Source organism: Mustela erminea, chromosome 17, assembly GCF_009829155.1.
Source record: "Mustela erminea isolate mMusErm1 chromosome 17, mMusErm1.Pri, whole genome shotgun sequence".
In the NCBI taxonomy this organism is placed as follows: domain Eukaryota; kingdom Metazoa; phylum Chordata; class Mammalia; order Carnivora; family Mustelidae; genus Mustela; species Mustela erminea.
This window is the reverse complement of record NC_045630.1, coordinates 9,739,237-9,748,615: the sequence shown is the minus strand read 5'-3', so window position 1 is coordinate 9,748,615 and position 9,379 is coordinate 9,739,237.

The following is a 9,379-nucleotide window of genomic DNA, read 5'->3' as shown; positions in this document are numbered from 1 at the left end:
CGGGGTGTTCTCATCTCTTATTCAACAGGGCTCTGAGCACCACTCACCTTTCCTGCTCCACATGGTAGGTCCTAATGTTTTGTTATGATGGCTCATGAGATAATAATTGATTAAAGAAATTAAAACTTACTCGAAAGGAGAAGACAGCTACACTATTTTTCAGCATCTACACTGTATTTACATCATGAGTCTAATTTTCCAAATAAAATTTGCCAGTAGTGACCCTCACTTATGTAGATGGTGATCAAAGGACAATGGATAAAGGATTGTTTTATCCCAATCCTCACGTGACATTACAGAAACGTGGCGGGGGGAACCCCCCAAAACCCTCTTTCCCAGTGTAAGCGCAGACAGCACACCCTAGTGGCCAACCCTAGTAATTGTTACTACCTTATCAACTACGAAACAAAGTTCAAGAAACCCTCTGTGTGCTTGTGTTGCCGTGAGGAGGTATCACAGACTTCTGCCATCTAATTTCTTTATGTTACTTTAGGGATTTTTGTTGGAAAACAAAACACAGATACAGAAACAAAATAAATCTATTGCTTGATCAATCGTAAGGTGTATGTTAGTTTTTAATTTAATACTTAATATTTAAAATTGAGTTGCTAAATTAACATTGAATTTGACATCCTATTATATTAGTATTTAATGTATTATTATTTAATTATAAGGCATATATTCTTATAATGACTATTTACAGAATGAATTATTATAACATCCTCGTAACTACCATCCTGGTCAAGAAAATGGGGAAGACCTTCCACGTGTCTCAATCTCCATCAGACCCTTTTCTCCAAGTGACCAGTGAGATAATCACTTGCTCGTGTTACCTTGTCCTTCCTTCATCCAGGTGAATACGCTAGGGCTTTACAGTTGTCCGTTTGAAATTTTTGATATGATTTTAAGTATCTAAATTTCCAGGTTTGCCCTTGATCCCTTTCTCAGCCTTATGGTTTATCTGCTGAAAAACCCGAGTCCTTTGGCTGTGGAGATGCCCCGTGGTCTGGATGTTGCTGACCACATGCTCTGGGTGTATTTCAGCATGTTCTTGATATCCTACCACCCGGCGGCTGGCTCAAGCTGAGGCTCGACGAGATTTAGGTTCATCCCTTCGGCAAAATCTAAATGGCGACCTTGAGTCAGGAGGCACAGGACTGTTACATTAGCAACCCTTGATGCTTAATGCCTAAATCCACTGATTCACCAGGACTGCAAAGTAGTAATATTCCATTTCCATCGCTTCTTTTTTCAAGTATTAGTTGTAATATTTTCATAAAGAAAGGCTACTCTTCATCTGCTATGTGGTTTCCCAGTGGTTCGATTCATGTAGGGAAGGTAGGACAAGTGCTTCATTCTTTCTGATTACATGTCAGTTTTTCAAATTAAAATACTGGTTCCGTAGCATCCTCCAAACGTGATGATTTAAGGTTTTTGTTTGTTTGCTTGTTTTTTAAACTAAGCTCTGTGCTGTGGGTCTTTTTTTTTTTTTCAATTTATTTATTTTCAGAAAAACAGTATTCATTAGTATTCATTCAGTATTCATTATTTTTTCACCACACCCAGTGCTCCATGCCCTCTATAATACCCACCACCTGGTACTCCAACCTCCAACCCCCGCCACTTCAAACCCCTCAGATTGTTTTTCAGAGTCCATAGTCTCTCCTGATTCACCTCCCCTTCCAATTTACCCCAACTCCCTTCTCCTCTCTAACACCCCTTGTCCTCCATGCTATTTGTTATGCTCCACAAATAAGTGAAACCGTATGATAATTGACTCTCTCTGCTTGACTTATTTCACTCTGTGCTGTGGGTCTTGAACTCACAACCTCAACATCAAGAGTCACATGCTCTATTTTTTTTTTAAGATTTTATTTATTTATTTGACAGAGAGAGAGATCACAAGTAGGCAGAGATGCAGGCAGAGAGAGAGAGAGGAGGGAGCAGGCTCCCCGCTGAGCAGAGAGCCTGATGTGGGGCTCGATCCCAGGACCCTGAGATCATGACCTGAGCCAAAGGCAGATGCTTAACCTACTGAGCCACCCAGGCACCCATGAGTCACATGCTCTATGGACTGAACCAGCCGAGTGCCCCAAGTTTAAAAAAAAAAAAAAAAAAAGTAACTAGGAACCTATAGATTTAAACAATTCCAATGCCTTGGAATTAGTGAAGCAGAAATTGCCCCAACTTCAGCAAGTGGATGTCTCTTAAAATTGGCTCCCGAATCCTTTTTACAAGATCTAGTGGTCTACCATAGCTGTGTCGCAATCTGATATGATGAGGTGATACGATGGGGCCAACGTATACATTTCCCAGCCCAAATCAGGAATCAGCCATTTCTTCAAGAAGCCTTGGTTTCTGTTAGTGGGAAATGCCATTTCAAGATAATAATCAGTACTAAAGATGCTCATTGCTACTGTGTTGGTTATTGTTTTCTTTCTGAGCCTTTTCAGTGGAGGTTATATAAAAATATAATGTAATAAACAGAAGTCTCATCTGTTCATGCCGATGCTTCAGATTCAGAACTACAAGGTTTTGCTTAACCTTTTCTTACTTACAGCTGTATCGCCTTTCTTTCAAAATTGGGCAGATGATTCTCAAAAACATAAATGGATGAGAGAATATCCCATACTTACCCATTTTGCTTTATCCTTAATACACAACGGTCCTAAAGCAACAAGAATTCTATCACCACTGCCAACGTGATGACTCAAAACCGGGGGCACCTGGAGGCTCCGTCAGTTAAGCGTCTGCCTTTGGCTCAGGTCATGATCCCAGCGTCCTGGGATCAAGTCCTGTGTCAGGCTGCCTGTTCAGTGGGGAGTCTGCTTCTCCCTCTGCCCACCCCCTCATTCTCTCTCCTCTCTCTCAAATAAATAAAATCTTTTAAAAAATATGATTACTCAAAAGAGTTAAAAAAAAAAAAAACCCAACAACACCTTTTTTGAATGCTCCCTCACCTTGTTCTTGTCCTATTTAAAAAAAAAATTGTCGGTTACAAGTTATACTCACTCTCTTTTAACTCTCATTTATTCTTTTTTTTTTTTTTTTTTAAGATTTTATTTATTGAGACCGAAAACACAGAGGAGGTAGAGATTCTGCTCTCATTTTTGTCGGTGGTGTCGTGGGTCGTTTCCATCCTCCAAACACAAGAAGATATACACATGTGTGCATGTGCACACACACGCCTCTTCTTGTCGCTAACTCTGTGACGCGGTTCTTAAATTTTCCTTTTTAGTTAATTTTCTTCGGGGCTGCACCAGGATCCGCCATTACAGGCGGCTCATGACGTTATTGCAAATCGTACCACCAGGTGTCGCCAGAGGACACCTACGCGGGTTTCTTCCGTGGGTGAATTCCGAGGATTGGTATTTCAGCGGATTTTAAGTAAATACCTCATGCAACTTAAAACAGCTCAAAGACTGTAATGGGGGCTAAAAGGGGTGAAGAGACTGATGCTGTACAAGAAGACCAATGAAATAGAAACCATGGTAAAAGGGGATATTTTTTCCACCCTGCATCTGGCTTTGCATGTAACAAAAAGGCAGATGCTTGACCTCCACACTTTTCAGAAAAAGAGTTGGGGAACTGAATGTGTCTCCCCTCAGAAGTCATATGACGAAGCCCTAATCCCCAGTGATGGCACCTTGGGGAGGTAATTTTAGAGAATGGGACCCTTATGATGAGACGGATGTCCTTGTAAAAAGAGAGACCTCTCCCACCAGGACCCGGTTCAGCGGGCACCTGATCTTGACTTCTCAGCCTGTCAGGGATAAATTTCTGTTGTTCAAGCCACCCAGTCTCTGTGGTATTTTGTTGTATCAGCCCGAGCACTTGAGACAAGTGTCCATATTTCAAATAATGGAGATAAGAAATTTCCAAGGCCCTTCGCGTGTTGCTTTTGTAACAGGAAATCCTTGAGCATAATTCGGAGCAGAGTGTTGCGACGGACGATGGGGGGAGGTGTGGGATGGATGCTAAGGAGATGGAAGGGCAGCTTCTGCTCTCCAGAAGCTTCCAGTCTATCTGCTGAGATAAGCATACCCTTGTGAAAGCAAAGTAGGTGAGGCAATTTGGGATCCAGGACCAAAATGACTTCAGATCACAAGGGCTGTTGTTGAAGGTTCTATCCCACAGAAAGACGACTCTGAGAGAGACTTTGATGTGCAGAGTACTCATTAAGGATTGCCCTTGGGAGGGTCAGAAACAGGACCATGCAGAGGAAGAAGTCAAGCTGGGATGCAGGTTCAGTCAGGTTCAATGACAGCCCTGGCCAACACCGCGGGGAGAGGGGGGACTTCTGGAACTAGAAGGGCCACCACCTTCAGAGATGTCTTGATTTGGGAAGCGATGGTTAGACCATTATACTCCACCGTGTGTCAGCAGTGAATATGGGTGACCCCAGAAAAGGAGCCAGTTTTTGAAAGTGAATGTGGAAATGTTAATATGAAGTCAGAATGACACGCTTGAGTATCCCTGCCATTTTTATGCTGTGAAGACAGATGACTAATTACACTGACCAGTGTCCAGTATGTGGATGCCATTAACATAAAGGACAAGGAAGTGGGTAGTTGGTCTTCCAAAGGTCAAGACAATACCAAAGCCAGTGAGCAGACTGGGGCCAGATCCAGAAACCGAAGCCCAGTTTGCCTGCATCTCTGAATTTGACCCAGAAATCCCATTTGGAGACATCTATTCTAACCATCAGGGACAAATGTTGACTCTGTCCGGTGTCCATCCTTGTGGGGACAGCACCCCTCCCCCTGGGAAGCTTCCACCCTCGACTAGGAGGCTCTTTGTGGCAGAGCCCCACAGCCCTCGAGCAGCTGGGACGATGAGTTGAACTTGGAGGGGATAGAACCTTCAACAACAGCCCTTGTGATCTGAAGTCACAGCGTCCCTCACAGGCTGTCAGAGGTTGCTGTCATGGGAGGGAGGAGCTGTGTGGCAGGAGGTAAGGAAAGCTCCTAAGGGCAGGAGCTCCTGATGATGGGGCGGGGAGAGGAAGCCTTCCAGGGGAAGGGGCCGGACAAGGAGATGCCCGGCGGCAGACAGGGATAAGGGTCCGTCAGAGGAGGCCAGTGAGGAAGAGTCATCATGTCTTGCTCGGCTTGTGTGGAGGGTGAAGGGGAAGATCGTTAGTTTGTCTCTAAGGCTGTTGTGCCCTCAAGGGCTCTGGCCCTGGCGACCTCCAGAAGAAACCTGACTTTGTAACTAACCATCAAAAGACACAAGACCCCCAACTTCAGACTTGCTTCCTCGGCGGCCATCTTTGTGGATACACCCCTGGCAAACGGTGTAAAGTTTGCAATGTTTTCTCCACTTGGAGGACTGTTACTGAAGCAGAAACGTCTTAGAGAGATTGCACAGATCATGGAAGGAGCTATGGTTTCTACTCAGCTGACTCAGGTGATGGAAAGTCACACACACCTCCTTTCAGGGTTCAAAGATAAGGTATGTGCCAGCAAATGGGAAGGTGAGCTGTAAGCGTTTATTGCTGTTTTGAAAAGGCAACCTGTTTAGCTTTAAATTTGTTGTAAAGAAAATATGTACTAACATTTAAAAATTATGACGACTGTGAAGAAATTAGATCCCAAGGGTTCTTATCACAGGGAAAACATTTTTCTCGTGGTGTTGTATCTACCTGAGATGATGGACATTCGCTGGGCCCGTGGAGATGACCGCTCCACAGTAACACGTACATCAGACCGTCAGGCCGGATGCTTCAACATGGAGAGTGACCTGTGTCAATTATTCCTCCATAAAAGTGGAAAAAATAACAAAACATTATGACAAGACACGAAAGCATGAAACTAGAATGCCGATCACCGGGAATATTCCACTTTCACAGATGCGCATGTTTGTGTGTGTAAGTTAGAATCATAGTATTTATTTTAGTTTTACACCTTCTTTTTATTTCACAGCATAAGCATTGCCATATCATTGAATATTTTTAAAAACCAATTCTTAAGAATGACACAACATTCTATCAACAGATAAACCATACTCTGTTGAGCCCTTCCCCTTGTGAGGTCTTTTTCTTTGAGGTTATGTACATGGCAGCCTTGTACATTCTTGGTATGCATCTCTGATAATTTCCTTAGGATATTACGGAGAACCTCTGTGGCCAGGGACAGAAGCCCACCTCAAAGTAATGGAAACAAAAAAATGGAATGCATCGCCCCCCTCAAAAAATGAAATGTGTTTGCTTTTATCATGGACAGAAAATGAGCTGCCCCAGGGACTCAAAGTGGTGCCAAGGGCTCCAGCAAGGCACACTCTCTCTGTCAGGTCCGTTTCTCTCTGGGCTTCGTCTCATTGCCTCCTTGGCTCTATAATCTTCCTGTATGAGTCAGCGATACGCCATGAGGTAGCTTTGGGTGGATGTCATCCCACATCATAAACCCCAGAGTAAACAAAATACTTGATTGTCACCCCAGTACGCAGCAACCCCTGGAAAGGACCCTGCTTCCCTGGCCTGGGGTGTGTGCGGACACCCACTTTGGACCAACCACTGTGTCCAGGGGCTGGTCACTGTGATGGGTAGACTTCAAGAACCACATGGTTCAAAAGGAGGAGAAAAAATTCACCAAGGGAGGGGGTGCTGTCCCCACAAGGATGGACTCGGGACAGAATCAACATTAGTCCCTGATGGTTAGAATGGATGTCTCTAAATGGGATTTCTGAGTCAAATTCAGAGATGCACGCAAACTGGGCTTTGGTTTCTGGATCTGGCCCCAGACTGCTCACTGGCTTTGGTTTTGTCTTGACCTTTGGAAGGCCAACTACCCACTTCCTTGTCCTTTGTGTTAATGGCATCCACGCACTGGACACTGGTCAGTGTGATCACTCATCTGTCTTCACAGCATAAAAATGGCAGGGATACTCAAGCGGGTCATTCAGACTTAGTATTAACATTTCCACATTCACTTTCAACTCTAGGTCACATTCTTGAGGTACCTTGGAGTGGAAAATCTCCTTGTCATTTCTATCAGTTAGTGGGGTATCCACGTAACACGGAGGCTGCCCACCAGATAAGGCCATAAGCATGGGAAGGAGGAGAGTTCATAGGGCCTCAGCTGACCTTGGATGACCTTGGATGTTGGGCTCCATCCATGTCTTTTCAAGCGATCAAGAGCCAACGGCTTGAGAGGTGGAGGAAGCCTTTCACTGAGTGGAAAGTTTTACCCAATCTTTTAAGATGATTATTTAAAATGTTTGTACCCATCAAATTTCTGTGCCCGGGGGTGATTCCCCACTGCCATTCCCCGGCTGTGATTCTGTGAACAGGGCATGGTGCAAACAGAACTGCTGGAACCAGACCCTATACCCCGTTCCTTAATACTTCTCCCATGGAGAAGGGAACGAGAAACAGGGAGGTACAGCATTCGGTCTTCTTATCCAGGACAGTGGAGGTACAGCATTCGGTCTTCTTATCCAGGACAGTGATCTCCGCCTCTGTTTACCCGGGTAATTTTTAAGACTTTCAGAGGGTTTCACCTTTCCCATAGGGGTGTTTGATTGTTCATCTATAAATAAAATATTTGAGAGTCATACCCCATGATCGATTTTGCCTAATTCTGTCTCAAGTTCGGATGACCATTGACCCGCCAGTGATCACACTGACCAGTGTCCAGTTGTCCCTTTGCTACTGTCCTATTTGGTTCTGTCGTCCTCCTTGTGGGACCCAATTCAGAGTCATGTGGGGCCCATTCTGTTGTGTCTTGTGTTCATGTTTATTCCAGGGACATTACAATAGCACCAACTCAGTGTTAGTGGTGTTAAAATCCTGGCCGCTAACAACAGCTGTGCCGAGCTTAAAGAGATCACAGGCTGTCAGCAGCATTTGGGACTGTGTTCGTTGTCGTTATGGGTGGCGTGGTGGCCTTAAGTCGGCAATACATTTTTCTTTTCTTTTACTTATTTATTTTTTATTTTTGACAGTACATCTTTCAAGTGAGTTTCTTTTACTTTGTTATTCATATTTTTACTTGCGGTGAAATACACATAAGGTAGCATTTGCCTTCTTGCCCATTTTGAGTGTACAGTTGACTGGTGCTAAGGAAATGCCCATTGCCATGTAACCAAGCTGCAGAGCATTTTCATCTTGCAAAACCGAAACCCTGTTCCCACTAAATATTAATCGCCCTTCCCCTTTCTCCTGAATGAGGTCCTTTCCCTTGAATCCGGGCAGGGTCTGTGCCTGCTCCAACCACTAAAATATGATGGGGGTGATGCTTTCTCAATGTGGGCTACATGCCTTAAGAAACTGGAAAGTTCCACCTCCTGTCTGTTAGAACACTCTGGGGGGCTCAGACCACCGTATCAACAGACATCCCACTACTCAGCCAGCATGCTGAAGAGGCACATTTAGCCTTTTTGGTGGACATTCCTTGTCTTCTAGGAATCCCCAACATCTCACCAGGCAGGTAAAGGAGCTGCTTTGGAGCCTCTTGATCAGCCCATCCACCAGCCAAATGGGATGGTGTCCAGAAGAGCAAGCTTGCAACAGAGGGGTGTGATGCACTCCCAACCCAGCCAGTGCATATGGTGGCGGGAAGGGAGACCTGGGGCCGTGGGATGAATGGGTTAGGTGGAGGTCATTTAGGAGCACGTCTATCATGTTTGAATAAAAGTGTAAACATTTGCTGTGGATGGCTCAGTTGGTTAAGCTTCTGGCTCTTAATTTTGCCTCAGGTCATGATCTCAGAGTCCTGAGACTGAGTCCTGCATCAAGCTCTGTGCTCCAAACTCAATGGGGAGTCTGCTTCTCTCCCTCTGCCCATCTCCTTGCTCACATGCTCTCTCTCTCTCTCAAATAAATAAATAAATCTTTAAAAAAAAAATGACAAACACTTGGGGTGCCTGGGAAGCTCAGTCGGTTGGGGGTCTGCCTTGGACTCAGGTCATGATCCCAGAGTCCTGGGGTGGACCACCACCTTGGGTTCCCTGCCGGCGGGGAGTCTGCTTCTCCCTCTGCCTGCCGCTCTGCCTGCTTGTGCTCTCTCTCCGTCAAATAAATAAACAAAAATTTAAAAAAAAAGTGTAAACATTTATCTCACAGCACTACCCTTGATCACCAAATAAATAAAAAAGACAAAGTAATATTTAAAGAAATAGAAAAGTGCAGCACACGTTATATATATCCTCTTAATCTCTATCAATTACTATGTTGCTCCAGATTTTGTTTCCAGAGTCTGAAGCCCTTCAGTACTTCTCAAACTTAAGTGTGCCCATGGAATGTTTGAATATGCAGATGTAACAGGTTGATTTGAAGCCTGAGATGACGCGCTGCACGTCCACTCTCCACACTTGGAAGAGGAAAAGTTGAGGTTCTGGTTGGTGCTGGCTGGCATCCAGTGCTCACAGGTGTGGTCTC